General features: G+C 41.3%; 1 protein-coding gene across 1 annotated transcript in view; it reads left to right on the forward strand.

Moving 5' to 3' along the window:
• asb3 (ankyrin repeat and SOCS box containing 3) overlaps window positions 1–12,675 on the forward strand; it is a 71,756-nt gene extending 59,081 nt beyond the window's left edge. Inside the window, exon 11 of the mRNA XM_052012905.1 lies at window positions 11,384–12,675. The gene's annotated coding sequence lies outside the window, so the exon portion shown is untranslated. The remainder of the gene's footprint in view (window positions 1–11,383) is intronic.
• Window positions 12,676–16,972: the final 4,297 nt, after the last annotated feature.

A 16,972-nucleotide genomic window follows, 5' to 3' on the forward strand; every position in this document is an offset into this window, starting at 1 on the left:
CAGTTTTGGTCCCCTTACCTAAAAAAGGGATATAGTAGCATTAGAGACAGCCCAAAGGAGATTCATTAGACTAATTCCTGGGATAAGAGGGTTCTCCTATTAAGAGAGGCTGGAGGTTGGGTCTATATTCCTTGGAGTTTAGAAGAATGAGGGGTGACGTTGTTCAAACATACAAGATCCTATGGAGGCTTTACAGAGTAGATGTTGAGATATTTTCACTAGTGGGAGTGTCACGAACAAGGGGACATAGCTTCAAAATAAGGGGCTGGTCATTTAAAACGAGGTGCGTAGAGATTTCTCTCAGAAGGTGGTGAATCTCTGGAATTCTGACTCTGAGGGTGGTAGAGGCCAGATCATTAGATATATTGGTAAATTAGTTTATTATTGTCACGTACTGAGGTACAGTGAAAAACTTGCTTGCATACTGTCCACACAAATCAATTCATTACAACAGTGTATTGAGGTAGTACAAGGTAAAACAATAACAGAATGCAGAATAATGTGTTACAGTTACAGAGAAAGTGCAGTGCAGGCAGACAATAAGGAGCAAGGTCATAACGAGTTAGGTTGTGAGGTCAAGAGTCCATTTTATCATACTAGGGGACTGTTCAATATTCTTAGAACAGCGGGATAGAAGCTGTCCTTGAGCCTGGTGGTACGTGCTTTAATGTGAAGATAGATAAATGTTTGAAAGATCAAGGAATTGGGGGTTATGGGGAACTGGCACAGCAGAGGAGTTGAGGCCGGCATAGGTCAGCCATGATCATATTGAATTGGTGGGCCAGGTTTGAGGGGCTTGGTGACCTACTCCTGCAACTTTTTTTTTTGTGTTCTTGTGGTTCTAGATTAGGGTAGAGAGAGATGTGGAAGGGAAGAGACCACTTGCTGAGCTGTCAAAAGGATTTTTGTTCAGTTTTATATGTGGCTAGTTCTAATGGGGTTCTGCAGGGTTCTAATAAGTTTCCTCACTAGCAGTCAAGTTTTATATTGTGATTTTCATGAACAATTTATTTCTTTATGGGTTATTCACATTCATGCTGTTATTCATTACATTTGAGTTAATAAGCTGTTATAGCTTAATTTTCTTTATCTTCCCTTAAAGCAGGTTAAAACAAGTTAACATTTGAAACAAAGCAGAAATATTTAGTTTTTAACTTTGTGTAATGCCTCGTGTGTTGGGATTTCTGCTAAGTTTTGTTTGATTTGTTTTCTTTCAATAATCTGCGGAATTTGGCAAGCAGATGGCTAGTCAACAGAGAGGTTTGTTAGGTACTTTGTCTAATTGTGAAAATAAAGAGGAGTTGTTAGATGGGCAATCAATGGCAATTTCTGGTCAGCTAGTGAGAATAGTGAACAAGGAAAGCAAAGGGATGATGACAGACTTTCCAAGCAAAAAGAGTCAAAGACTATGATGAAATGAAGAAGTAAAGCCAGTTAAAACATGAAGATATCTTAATCCAGTTGCCTCTCTTGCTACTTCTCATTTGTAAAGTACAATTCTGGAAAAAAAAAAATTGAAAGGATATTTTGCCTTTTCTGTTTATTGTAACTCAAGGAACATATTTTAATTTTAATTTTTGACCATTCAGCAGCATTATGTAGACAGATTTGAAATATTCCATCCTGGTAAACCACTTCTTGAAAACACAGTTTTGTTTTTGAGAGTGGGATTTAAAAGAAGTCTAGCTTTTTGTTGTTTCTCATAGCTAGTGAGCTACTTGCTCAATCTGATATGCTTATTCGTTATATATGTGGAGTGTACAGTATATCTTTATGCAAAAGTTTGACATGGCAAAATTAATTATTTACTCTGCATCTACACAAACAGTTCTCTCTTTGCTAAGTGCTCTGCTGTGTGCACAACCTATTTTTAATTTTAGAACAAGGTAGACATAGGTGTCCAATTCTGCAGTTATGATAAAAATGATAACATGAACAAATCAATAATAATAATATATTAAAAAAAGGTATGTCACTTTGTCATTACAATAAACTTACAAAATAAAACAAGATTGTTTTTCCTATGCACTAAAATACACAAGTCTAATGAGTTAGGTGCCTTCATCCTTGTCTGGTTTGGGCAACTTTTGCAGTCTGATGTTCTTTCGAGATGCTCTTTTTGCCTCAGCCTATTCAAATCCTTTTTACTTATGACAAACTCCCCAGCTTTCACTAGGGAGTCCAGTATTCGAATATTCTCTGAAATGTTTTTCTTTGCCTGATAATGAAAGATTTATGATCATTGGATAGGACCCTTTTTTTTAAACCATGCCTGCATTGTTTTTGTTCTGGTAATGTCCTTGTAAATCTGCTCCTATCATGTCTTTCAACTCCACCCTTCCTCCCTTCTCTACCTGGCTTGATCTGGCCATCATCCTTTAACATGCCCTCAGCTCTTCGCACCCCCCCCCCAGTCACCTCTGGCCTCTATTCCACCACTCCTCTTTATACTGGCCATCTCCCCTCTACATTCAGTCCTGACGCAGGGTTTCGACCCAAAGCATCAACAATTCCTCTCACCCCACAGGTGCTACTTCACTCGCTGAGTTCCTCCAGCAGATTGTTTGTTGCTCCAAGAATCTTCTGCCTTGTAAAACATTGTAAAATTTATTACAGGGTACTTTACATTACCTCAGACTTAGGGTTGAATTCCATTTGCCACTTTTCTGCATATCTTTTTGATATAGAACATTACAGCACAGTACAGGCCCTTCGGCCCATGATGTTGTGCTGACATTTTATCCTGCTCTAGTATCTATCTAACCCTTCCCTCCCACATAGCCCTCCATTTTTCTATCATTCATGTGGCTATCTAAGAGACTCTTAAATGTCCCTAATGTATCTCCTCCCATAACCTCTGCTGGCAGTGCATTCCACACACCCACCACTCTCTGTGTAAAAAAAAAACTTACCTCTGACATCCCCCTTAAACTTTCCTCCAATCACCTTAAAATTATGCCCCCTTGTGTTAGTCATTTTCACCCTGGGAAAAAGTCTCTGACTGTCCACTCGATCTATGCCTCTTATCATCTTGTACATCTTCCTATTGTCTACAGCTTTCTCCCTTTCTATCAATTGTGTGGACAATGTTTGTATTATCTGCAAACTTATTAATTATGCCCTCTACATTTAAGTCTAAATCATAGTGAGGGACCTTAGTTCAGAGTCTTGCAGAATCGCACTGGAACTCGCCTCATGATCACATAAAATACCCATTGACCATTGTACTCTTCTTGCTGCCACTGATCCACCTTGCCCCTTTCCCAATGATTCCAAGGAGTTGATTCTTTGCCATACTCCCTGTAGCACCTTTTAAGAACATAAGAAATAGAAGCTGGAGTAATTCAGGCCTGCATGCCAGCTCCATTCAAACAAGATCAGCAATGACCTTTCTCTGTGTGTTATTTTCCTGACCAGAACCCATATACAACCTCCTTAATATACAACAGTCTATTTCTGTCTTGAATATACTTAGCAAATGAGCCGCATCTACCCTCTGGGTGAAGACATTTTTAATCTCCTCCATCCTAAATGGCAGACCTCTTATTTTGACCCCAGTTGCAGACACCCCAGCCAGGGAACATCATTTCTCCATCTCCCTTGTAAAGCCTTTTAAGAATTTGTTTTTTTTTTCTTTGTGATCCCCTCTTCTAAAGAGTTAGAGGGCTGGTCTGCTTAATCTCTCCTCAGATGGCAAGCCTGCCATTCCAGGAATCAATCTGCTAAAATCCATATAAATTGCATTAAATCTTCTATCCTCATCTTTCTTGATATCTCTTAAACTAATTTATTCAAGTTAGTAGGTCACAGCCTTTCCTCCATAAATCCATGATTATTTTTTGTTGTTTGAAATTATCATTAATTTTTCCCTCAGAATTTTTTCAAATAATTTTCCCAGTATGAAGGTTAGACTGATTGGGTTATGAATTATTCAGTGTACCACTGTCTGTCTTTTTAAACAATGACAGTAGACTTCAGATCATCAAGCATGATGACCATAGACAGAGAACTGAAAAATGACAATCAGACCCCTCTGTTTCATCATTTGTTTCTCTTAATAGTCTAGGATACATTTCATTGACTTTAACATTCATCTGTTTTCCAACATATCAAATATCTTAATATTATTTAGGCTCTATGCTTATTACATCCAACATTTCATGCACACCTCAAGTCAAATGTTCATTTTTTTTAAGAGATGGACTCCTCCTCCATATTCAGAGCTATGTCCTCATCTTTTAACTTTACGCACAGATTGTCTGTCCATTTCCAATGGGCTTTGCCTTTTTCTTGATTATTCTACTTCCAATTTGGTATCATTAAAGTGTCTTTTGGATCTTCCTGTGATTTTGTTTTTTACCTGCCAATATTTTGTTTTCATTAGTTTAGTCAGTCAAGCTTAATCCACTCTTAGAACATCCTTGCTGACTTTCTGCTCAGCTGAAAAATTTCAAACCACTCTATCCTTAATTGCTCAATTGGTAGAATATTAATATTAGATTAACTAGTCTATAATTTCTTGGCTTCCTCTTCTAATCTTTTGTACGTAGCTCAGTGATGTGGAATTTTTAATACAAGGAATACAAATACAAATTTCTCAAGGTGGAATGGACACTATCTTGTCCTTGAAATTTGTCATGCCTTAGTACTATTATTTTCTTCGTGACTTATTTTTCTTGTTGATCTTGCTGAGTCTTTGTCCCTGATTCATTATCAGTGTACTTGGCATGTCCAACATTCTATTTTATACTCCAGAATCAAGGTTACCCAAACCTCAGTAGCTGAGCTGCAGTATGTAGATGACCTGCATTTATGCAGGCTTGGAGGCTGAACTCTAAACAATTGTTAATGCTTTCACTGATGTGTACAAGAGGATGGGGCTTGAACTCAATATCTTCTTCCAACCTGTGCCTGCTGCGCCACACCTAGCTCCAAAAAATAAATGAAAGTCGAGACCGCTTTTCATTTCTCAGGAGCCATCTCTTGGTGAAGGCAGATGTTGTGGTTCAATTCACACCACCTGTAATGCACCAACACAGCCTTTGGTCAATATAAAAAAAAAGGGGTATTTGTAGATCAAAACCTCAGATCTGGCATAAAACTATGATCTGTTGGGCAGCAGTGATCCCCTGACCTCGTATACTTCTGAAACCTGCAGCAGACATAAGGAGGCACTGCAAAAGTACCACCAAAGCTGTCTCCACAAAATCTTCCAAATTCACTGGAAACATATGTGAACTAACATCAGTCTCCTCTTTCCTAAGCATTAAGGCCCTCATTACAGTCAATTGACTCTGTTGGATAGGCCACAGCATTCAGATGTCCAGGACCAGACTCCTGAAACGGACAGTTTATTCCCAGCTGTGTTATGGGAAAGGATTACCAACTGGACAGAGGAAAAAATTCTATCCTGTCACTGCGCAAACTGGAGAAGGAGCATTTGGAATGGTATTGAGAACCTTGGGTTCATATTTGGTGAGCACACTAAGGTCCTACGTAAGCAGCATAAGGAGTGGACCACATCACAAACTACACACCATCAGCCAACCCACCTAGATCTGTAAGTCTACGGTTCCCATATTGACCACCCCAGAACCCACAAAGTGAGAGTGGAAGTGAGTCATCCTTAATCCCAAGGCACTGCCTGAGAGGGTGATGAAGCTGTACTCTTCCTTTACTCCACTGAAGATAATGGCTGCCATAGGCTTAAGGTAAATTTGTCAGTAATTTTACCATTTGCAACAAATGTGGATCTCCCCTGTACTCGTAATCTTTTGTATACAGTCAAGTTAATTTGCCACTTGCAGTGGGAAATTAACATGCAACCAAAATTGATCTTAAATTTGGGAGTTCATAGAGTCTTGCAGAATGGAAGCAGGCCCTTCAGCCCAACTCATCCATGTCGACTCTGTTGCCCAGTGAGCTAGTCCCATCTGCCCACGTTTGGCCCATAGCCCTCTAAACTTCTCCTATCCATGTACTTATCTAGACAGCTTTTAAATGTTACTGATATGCCTGCCTCAACACTGTTCCTGGCAGCTCATTCCAAATAAGCACCACGCATTGTATGAAGATGCTGCCTGTGATGTCCCTTTTAAATCTCTCACCTCTGATCTTAAACCCATGCCCTCTTGTTTTTAGCACCCCCTCCCTGGGAAAAAGACTGTGCTTTCATCCTGTTTATGTCCCTCATGATCTTGTATAGCTCTATCAGGTTCCAGGGAATAAAGTCCTAGTCTATGCAACCTCTCCTTGTAACTCAGACCCCCAAGTCCTGGCAATGTGCTGGTTAAATCTTTTCTGCACTCTTTTTAGTTTAATAACATCTTTCCTATAATAAGGTGACCAAAACTGTACACAATACTCCGAGTTAGGCCTCGCCAACGTATAACTGAGTTCACTGTGCACATTGTTATGATGTGGCCACTTAATGGAACAATGAATGGAAGTGAAATAAACAAGAAAAATGTCTCCAAGTTGCTGATTTTCTGATGACAGCAAGGTCCTCTACTTGGAATATGAATTTGTAATTGCTCCTGCTGTATTCAATTGAGATCAGTTTATGGATGACCAAACTCTCACATTCAATTTCCAATAAACCCAGGGTACCAAATGTAATTTCTAATAAAATAAATGTATTTGTCAGCACTTCAAATCATCTTTCTTTTTAATTTGTCATAATAAAACATATTTCTTTAATGATTATTAAGTTCTCCAGAGATTAACTCACTGAATCTGAAGTTCTCTGGGAACTTAGTATGCTATAAATGTTTATCTACATTATTTTTATGCCTATCTTGGGGTCAGTGAAAGTAAAATTAAATGGCATATACAATAGCTAAGGATTCAATCTTAGAGTCATACAGTATGGAACCAGGCTCCTTGGCCCAACTTGTCCATGCCGACTGTGTTGCCCAGCGAGCTAGTCCCATCTGCCGGTGTTTAGCCCATAACTCTCTAAACCTCCCCTATCCATGCACTTATCTAGATGACTTTTAAATGTTGCTCACGTGCCCGCCTCAACCACTATTTTTGACAGCTCATTCCAAATTCGCACCACCCTTTGTGTGAAGAAGCTGCCCCTGATGTCCCTTCTAAATCTTTCACCTTTGATCTTCAACCTATGCCCTCTTGTTTTTAGCACCCCGTCCCTGGGGAGAAAGGCTATGTGCTTTTCGCCCCTCTGTCAGGTCACTCCTTCCGATAAGTCACGTGACTTTAAAGATTTTTGAAAGTAAAGAGGCCTGATGTTCACTTGCAGGTGAAACCATTTGAAGTGGCATTGGGGCAGGGGTCCTAATGCAGTTGATGCATGATATCATGTGTGCAGGTCCCTCAAGGCCCTGATGGTGAAAGAATTGGCTGCAGTCCTAGATCAAATTCATCATTAATGCGAGTTTTTGATAATTGCACCAGTTGCTGGCTTCTTTCTTAATGAGCCTCCAAAATTGGGCTTTTTTGGAGGAAGGCAAGGATGATAACAGGCACATTCTCTAAGCTTTTGGGGTTTATAATTTACTAAAAAATCTGACTATTGTACACATCAAACTGGTAAATGATTCTGTCTAATTTTTTTTAACTGACATACCTGACAAGACATAAGGATTACCAGAATTTCTTAAGATTCCAAAACATGAATAAACATCATGGCCATAATTCTCACTGTTATGCAGATTTCAGGACTGAGCGGGTACGTGTGTGACTGAAGCCAGGGAAGTGGTGTGCCCACTTTTAGACCTACTATGCACCCACACCAGCTGACCAGTGGGCTACTGGACTAACTTACCTGACCCCAGACCATGGATTTCTCCCTGTCACTGGACCCTGCACCTTTCCGCATGTCCCCATTCTCGTGGTCTCTATCGTTCTTACCAGGATCTCTTTCCTGGTCTCATTAGCCACCTCAGGATCCACAAAACAAAAGTGGAAGCAGATAATTTTCCATCCCAAGGGACTGCCTAAGGAGGAGGAGTAGATTGGGGAAGCACGGTGGTGCAGCAGTTAATTCCACTGCCTTACAGCTCCAGGGACCCAAGTTTGACCCAGGCCCTGGTTGCTGTCTGTGCAGAGTGTACCCTGGGTTCTCTAGTTTCCCCTCGCATTTCCAAAAATGTGCTGGAAGATTTATTGGATACTGTAAATAACCCCTTCGTGTAGGTAAGAATTGAAGGGGAGTTGATGGGCCTGTGTGTGAGAGAGAATAAGCTGCAGGACCATAGGGATTTAAGGAATGGGACTGATGGGATTGCTCCCTGGGAGAGGGCATGGGCTCTGAGGGTTGTGATAAGTAAGTAAAAAGCCAGAACTATAGGAAGAGAGACCTGAAGCAATGACTGGAGGAGGTTACAAAAGATATGGACAAGGGGATTTAAAAGTATTAAAATTTAAAGGCATTTTATTCAAGGTTATTAAGGTCAAGCAATTGGGCCACTTACTAATATAAGCAAGGTGTTTTCCGTGGGATCATTGGAAAACATTGGGCTGGATTGTACTGGACCCAATTGGGGCTTCGAGTTTGTCCTGTGTGTGATCCCTTTGAACCTGTCATGGCGGTTGGGATCCTTTGTACTGAAAACCTCTACTCCATGGCCCTACCATGAGATAGAAGGGATTGCAGATGGCAGTCAAGCCTTGGAAAGCAAACCCAAGGCCCACCCCTAACCTCCTCCAATCCCATGTGCTTTAATTTTGCACAGTAGTCTTTAGCTTTATCAAAGGCCTTCTGAAAATTCAGATACACCACATCCTCTGCTTCTCCCTTATCTGTTATAGAACATAGAACACTACAGCACAGTACAGGCCCTTCGGCCCACAATGTTGTGCCGACATTTTATCCTGCTCTAAGATCTATCTAACCCTTCCCTCCCACATAGCCCCCTATTTTTCTATCATTCATGTGGCTATCTAAAAGTCTCTTAAATGTCTTCTACTCATTGCATCTTTAAAAATAGCAAATATAAAAAAATTGTTAAAACAGATTAAGTCACTGAATTAATTAAAAACATTAAGTGAAATGAGCAGAACTACACAAAAACTTAGCATGAACTTACCTCCTTAATAAAGATTGATTGCCCCACAAATGGGGTTGTTGCTTGTGTGCCAGTGACGGCTGGCATAAAATTCACATTTGCATGAGCCAGAAAGACCGCTGGAGTCGATGGCAAGTCCAACAGCAGAGCAGATTGAATGTGCTGGCATCTGACTGTTAGCACATTTCTGATTCTCACCCTGCACAGGAGTATGGCCAATGTTGCAGCTCCTTCCAGCCCACTATTCGATGACGGTGCGATTCAGAACCACCATTAACTTGCATTTAATTTGTTTGAATTGCATAATTAGTCACATGTCAGTCATTAGATTAACTTTTTAAATCTCTGAACATCCCTAATATAATTTTGCCATTCTTCTGCTGTTGCCAGAGAACATTTCAGCAGGAATCGGCTTCTTCCCACGCAATTCATTTCACATCAACCCATAATTTTTGGGTATCTTACCTGGGACCAGATGCCAGTCTTTGGCCTTTTGTAATAATGTGGTTTTGAGTTTGATGCTGATAGAAAGCACTGATGTAACAAGTCTACTGTGGCCAGATGTCAAGCATCCAATGGATATCCTGTCCCAATTTCTTTGGGACAGTCCTGAGCTATAAAGCAGGACAGCATTTGATCAGCTAACCCCTGAGACCATGGATACTTCCCTCCAGTTGTTTGCTGGAGGGAACAAGGGGGCCAATGATGGGGGTAGGAAGCTGGTAATGATGGATCATTGGTGCGGATGATGGAGCAGGACCCAGACCCTGGCAGGAGTGATGGAGCAGGGGCTAGCAGTAGGGGTGATAAGGGCAGGAGCTTGGCAGTGTGTTGGGTGGAGCCTGGTGATGGTGTGGTTCAGGCAGGGGGTGACAGAACATTATACTGACAGGAAAAACAGAGTACCCGCAGCAGGAATGGCAGTGGAGAGAGGCAGGGTGTGGCATGGAGACAGATGAGCTCAGCAGGAGGAGGTGGGGAAAGGTGGAGGAAGCTGATGAGGCCGGGTGGTGGCAGTGGGGCTGGAAGGAACTTGGGATTCCCTGCATGAGATTGTAATGTTATTACAGTAAGTGTTAGGCCACAGATTAAATGATGAAATTCTTTTCTGCAGATTCCAGTTAACCCACTAGAAAATAGTCTGTATTTTCATGACATGCTTTAGCCTTATTAGCAAAATTTACTTTTTGATTCACAGCCAAATTTCTTAAGCTTTCGAAGTAATCCTCAGGACTTGAAAGCTCTTGTTGAAAGCTCAACATTAAAAAGGGTTGACAGGTATAGGTTACTCTGCAAGTGGTTCACTAGACGCCGACTAAAAATATTTATTTCCTGTGGTAACCTGATGTTCAACTCAAATGCAGTGGTACACCAGATGTCTTTGTGATGGTGGGCCAAGGAGTGGAGGCGTTGAGGACTCTAACCCTCTCTCCAGCTGTCCACCTTTGCCACCACGATCTCCACTGTCATGTTGGAGGAGTGGGGCTGCTGGTCTTGTGTCCATTGTGGTTCTCCTTACAGCTGTTCCTCCAATCCCTATTCCTACCACCAGTAGTTCCAGGTGAGAACCACTGCTCTGAGAACTCTACCAAAGAAGGGACATTGAACAGGTTAATGTATGGTTCACGAATTCCTTCTGAAATCAGTCAAGACCCATATGTGTAATTGCACAAAAGATCACAAGTCCTGCTGTAGTTACTCATAATGAATTGTGCACATGCAAATCATTCTCCATTGGCATTGAAACAAACCAGTATAACTCCCTTTCACAGCATTATTTGAGCAGATGTTCTTAAGTATAATTAAATATCATGGCCCTTGTGGTTAATCAAATTTAATGTACTGTTGACTGCAGTGTCCTTAAATTACATTTGAATTTTCAAACAAATCTATAATCATTGCAAGACAAGCTATCAAAGTCACAGAATTAATTTTTTTAAGTTAATTGTAAACTGAAGGTAATAACCTAGCAAATTAAGCAGACAATTTTAAAATAGCTCTTAAATAATATATGATGGTATTATAGGATTATAGGATAGAATAACTGGAACTTTAAATATGCTAGTGCTGCCCTGCTGTTAACCTTGGCTAGGACAATGATATGACCATTACAACTGGACCTCATTAACTCTGGTTAAAGAAGGGGACATTGACCTGAGTTTTCACCTTTGATTACTATCCTGTAATGTTGCCTGCAGAATATGTATATGGATTTTGATATGGTTCAGTTTGAAGTATGTTCCCCAGAGTTGAATGGCTTGTCATTGATTTTTAAGACCATATGAGAAGGTAATAAATGATTTGATATGGAAGTATTCACCTGGATGATGTTAAACCTTTTGACATTTTTTCAGAAAATAGAATTTTGGGATGCAGTATATGAATAACATGAGACATCGTGAATGGAAATATCATTTGTATTCAAGAAAAGTGGAGACTGGATCCAAGATTCTCAAAGCTCACCCCCTCCAGTGGAATTTTCGTTCTGCTATTTTTGTGTCCGTTGTAAAGCAATTGAGAAAGATGGATTTGCTATGATTGTTCACCAGTGTTATTATTGTACCATGTGACTATCAGAAAGATAAAGGATTTTGCTCTTTTTTTCCCATTTGTTATTCCTCTGTTGCATTTCAGAGGGAGGGGGGAAATTAATGAGTAGAATAATGTAAGATTGCTTCGGAGATAAAAAAAAATTGCAGAAGTATTTAAAGCCAAAAACAAATTTTCTTTGGGATAGCTAGATTATCCTTTTTAAAACAATATTACTTCCTCTTGGTTTACAAAAGTGTGGTGTATTAATAACACCAGGAGGGTGCAGGAGAGGTTACAGAATAAGGACTAAGACAGAAAGATCAGAAAGGGATAAGAATTTAACTTCAGGCAACATGGAGACAAATTTGAGAAGAAGGGTAGTGAATACAGGACTGGTGTTATATCTCAATGCACACAGAATACAAAATAATGTAGGTGAGCTGAGAGCACAGTTAGACATTGGCAAGTATAATGTTGTGGGCATCACAGAGTCGTGGTTGAAAGAAGATCACAGCTGGGAGCTAAATATCCAAGGATACACATCCTATCGAAAAGACAGGCAGGTGGGCAAAGAGGGTGGGGTGGCTCTGTTGGTAAAAAAAAATGAAATCAAATCCTTAGCAAGAAGTGACATAGGATCAGAAGATGTAGAGTCCTTGTGAGTAGAATTAAGAAACTGCAAGGGTAAAATGACCCTGAGTTCAGGCCTCTGAATAGTAGCCAGGATGTGGGGTAGAAATGACAACACGAGATAGAAAAGGCATGTAAAAAGGGCAATGTTACAGTGGTCATGGGGGATTTCAATATGCAGGTAGATTGAGAAAATCAGGTTGGTGTTGCATCCCAAAAGAAGGAATTTGTAGAAAGCCTACAAGATGGCTTTTTAGAGCAGCTTGTGGTCGAGCCCACTAGAGAAAAGGCAATTCTGGATTTAGTGTTGTGCATTGAACCAGATTAGATTAGGGAGTTTAAGGTAAAGGAACCCTTAGGAGGCAGTGATCATAATATGATAGAATTCACCCTGCAGTTTGAGAGGGAGAAGCTAAAATCAGATGTATCAGCATTACAGTTGAGTAAAGGTAACTACAGAGGCATGAGAGAGGAGCTGGCCAAATTTGATTGGAACGGGACCCAAGCAGGGATGACGGTAGGGGAGCAATGGCTGGGAGTTTCTGGGAACAATTTGGAAGATGCAGGAGCAGTTCATCCCAAAGATGAAGCAGCATTCTAAAGGGAGGATGAGGCAACTGTGGCTGACAAGGGAAGTCAAAGACGGCATAAAAGCAAAAGAGAGGGCAAACAATATTGCAAAAATTAGTGGGAAGCTAGAGGATTGGGAAGCTTTAAAAAACCAATCGAAGGCAACTAAAAAAAGCTGTAAGGGGAGAAAAGATGAAATATGAAGGCAAGCTAGCCAATAATTTAAAAGAGGATACCCAAGGTTTTTTCAGATATATAAGGAGTAAGAGAAAGGCAAGAGTGGATTTTCAGAAGGCCTTTGACAAGGTGTTGCATATGAGGCTGCTAAACAAGATAGGAGCCTGTGGTATTACAGGAAAGGTACCAGCATGGATAGATTGGCTGACCGGCAGAAGGCAAAGAGTGGGAATAAAGGGGGCCTTTTCTGGTTGACTGATGGTGACTAGTGACTCCGCTACTTTTCACGTTATATGTTAATGACCTGGATGACGGAATCGATGGCTTTGTGGCCAAGTTTGTGGATGATACAAAGGTAGGTGGAGGGGCAGGTAGTGTTGAGGAAGCAGGAAGTCTGCAGAAGGACCTGGACAGGTTGGGAGAATGGGCAAAGAAGTGGTAGATGGAATACAGTGTAGGGAAGTGTATGGTCATGCACTTTGATAAAAGGAATAAAGGCGTAGACTATTTTCTAAACAGAGCGAATTCAGGAATTGGAGGTGCAAAGGAACTTGGGAGTCCTGGTGCAGGATTCCCTAAAGGTTAACTTGCAGGTTGAGTTGGTAGTAAGGAAGGCAAATGCAATATTGGCATTCATTTCGAGAGGACTGGAGTATAGAAGCAAGGATGTAATATTGATGCTTTATAATGCATTGGTCAGTCCGCATTTGGAGTATTGTGAGTAGTTTTGGGCCCCATATCTAAGGAAGGATGTGCTGGTGTTGGAGAGGGGCCAGAGGAGGTTTACAAGAATGATCCGGGGATGAAAGGGTTAATGTATGAGGACCGTTTGATGGCTCTGGGCCTGTACTCGCTGGAGTTTGGAAGGATGAGGGAGGATCTCATTGAAAGCTACCGAATATTGAAAGGCCTGCATAGAGTGGATGTGGAGAGGACGTTTCCAGTAGTGGGAGAGACTAGGACCAGAGGGCACAGCCTCAGAGTGGAAGGACGTTCTTTTAGAACAGAGATGAGGAGGAATTTCTTTAGCCAGAGGGTGGTGAATCTGTGGAATTCATTGCTACAGACGGCTGTAGAGGCCAAGTCATTGGGTATATTTGAAGCGGAGGTTGCTAGATTCTTGATTAGTAAGGGTACCAAAGGTTATGGGGAGAAGGCAGGAGAATGGAGTTGAAGGGGAATAATAAATCAGCCATGATTGAATGGCGGAGTCTACTCGATAGGCTGAATGGCCTAATTCTGCTCCTATGACTTACGGTCTTACCACTGTGAATACAATAGTCATAGCTCTAAGATGTATTGATAACACTTAATTAAAATTGATAATGCTGTCCTGATGCAGGGTTTTGCTCCCTCAGATGCTGCCTGACCCTCTGAGTTCCTCCACACGTTGTTTGTTGCTCTGTATTCCAGCATCTGCGGTCTCATGTGTATCCAGACTAAATCAAAATTAAGCTAATTACATGAATGTTCCTAGAAAGAAAGGAAAAAATTGTATAAAATTCAGACATAGAAAGAAAAAAGTTGGAAATACAAGTGAATAAATAAAAGCGTATAAGTTACTCCATGTTGGCCCTTCATTGAAGTCATTCCTTATGTTGTTAAAGTATTTTTGAAGTCCCCTAAATATTAATCTTACTTGGTTAGGCTTTACTGTTTAACTGTTCAATGACATTTCAGAAAGTGCTCTTCAAACTTGCATCCAAGGAAGGAAGACTTGGTTCCAAGGAAGGGTCCAGACCTGAAACTTGTTTTCTCTCTGTATGGATGATAACTAACACGCTGTGTTTCCAACAATTTTTAACTTTGTACCTCTCCAGAAGTATATTTTCTACTGTCTATCAATTTTAATGAAAAGGTAGAATGACTGTAAAGCAATGTTCTGTGCTGAGACTGATGAGTTTAATGTATGACATTCATTGATGGCTAGGCAAGAAGATTTGAAGTTATTTCATATTATCTTACAACATAGAAAAAAGTCATTTAGCCCGTTGGATCTACTTCAGCTCTCAGGGAAATCCCATTCTCCAACTATTTCACTCTGATCTATTCTCTTTCTTATGCCCATCAACTTCACCCTATTTCTCCTACCGCTGACTTATACTAGGGTAATTTACAGTAACCACATCTTTGGGATGTTGGAGGAAACCTGCACACTTGGGGGAAGCCCACGTTGTCATAGGGAGAACATGTAAAGAGGGCACCAGGGGTTAGGATCCAACTTGGGTCACTGGTATTTGCCTTTGCCACCCATTATGCTGTGGTGCTGGCCAGGGCAAACCAAAGATAGGCATTCATATAGAGGGGCCAAGCTGGGAAAAGCAGGGATGATATGGCAAGGCCTGAAGACTGGGATCACATTGCAGAAGATGCTGCAAATCTGAAACAAAAACAGAATTATTCAGTAGGACAAGCAGCACCTATGGAGACAGAAACGTCACCTGAAAAAATAGGCCAGACTTCAATGGTGCCAAGACCATCTGTGGCTCAGACACCCAAGGGCCCACCCCCAAGAGCCAAGAGTAGAGAGATAAGAATCAGGTTTATTATCACTGACAAATGTCATGAAACTTGTTGTTTTGTGGCAGCAGCACAGTGTAAGACGTAAAAAGTTACTATAAGTTACAAAAATAAATACATAGTGCAAAAGACAAATAACGAGGTAGTGTTCATGGGTTCATGGGCCGTTCAGAAATCTGATGGCAGAGGGAAAGAAGCTGTTCCTGAAACATTGAGTTTGGGTCTTCAGGTCCTCCCCGATGGTAGTGACATGAAGAGGGCATGTCCTGGATGGTGAGGGTCCTTAGTGGTGGATGCCATCTTCTTGAATCACCGCCTCTTGAGGATGTCCTCGATGGCAGGGAGGGTTGTGCCCATGATGGAACTGGCTGAGCCTACAATCCTCTGCCGCCTCTTTCGATCCTGCACATTGGAGACTCCATACCAGGTAGTGATGCAACCAGTCAGAATGCTCTCCATCATACATCTGTAGAAATTTGCAAGTCTTTGGTGACCAAATCTCCTCAAACTCCTAATGAAGTAGAGCTGCTGGCATATCTTCTTTGTGATTGCATCAATGTGTTGGGCCCAGGACAGATCCTCAGATGTGGATGCTCATGAACTTGAAGTTGTTCACCCTTTTCACTGTTGACCCCTCAATGAGGACTGGTGTGTATTCTCCGGGCTTCCCCTTCCTGAAGTCCACAATCAATTCCTCGGTCTTGCTGATGTTGAGTGCAAGGTTGTTGTTGCTACACCACTAAACCAGCCGATCTACCTCACTCCTGTACGCCTCCTCATTGCCGTCTGAGGTTCTGCCAACAAAAGTGGTGTCATCAGCAAATTTATAAATGGCATTTGAGCTGTGCCCAGCCACACAGTCATGAGTGTGGAGAGAGTAGAGCAGTGGGCTATGCACGCATCCTTGAGGTGTGCCTGTGTTGATTGTGAGCGAGGATATGTTACTACTGATCTGCACTGACTGTGGTCTCCCAATAAGGAAGTCAAGGATCCATTTGCAGAGGGAGGTACAGAGGCACAGGTTTTGAAGCTCGTTGATTAGTACTGAGGGGATGATGGTGTTGAACACTGAGCTGTAATCGATAACAGCAGCCTGATGTATGTTTTGCTGTTGTCTAGGTGCTCCAAAGCTGAGTGGAGAGCCAGTGAGATTGTGTCTGCTGTTAAGCCTGTTGTGGCAGTAGGCAAATTGCAGCAGGTCCAGGTCCTGGCTCAGGCAGGAGTTAATTCTAGCTATGACCATGATTTATCCATAACAGATATTTCTGACCAAGTCTTCAGTACCCCAAACAAAAATTTTAAGAGTTGATCACACTCACCATTTTAGTTTAATATTAAGAATTTAATATTATAATGAAGATAAGATATCTTTATTAGTCACATGTACATCGAAACACACAGTGAAATGCATCATTTTGCGTAGAATGCTCTGGGGTCAGCCCGCAAGTGTCGCTGCGCTTCCGGCGCCAACATAGCATGCCCACATCTTCCTAACCCATACATCTTTGGAATGT

The sequence above is a fragment of the Pristis pectinata genome, chromosome 3 (assembly GCF_009764475.1).
Source record: "Pristis pectinata isolate sPriPec2 chromosome 3, sPriPec2.1.pri, whole genome shotgun sequence".
Classification (NCBI taxonomy): Eukaryota; Metazoa; Chordata; class Chondrichthyes; order Rhinopristiformes; family Pristidae; genus Pristis; species Pristis pectinata.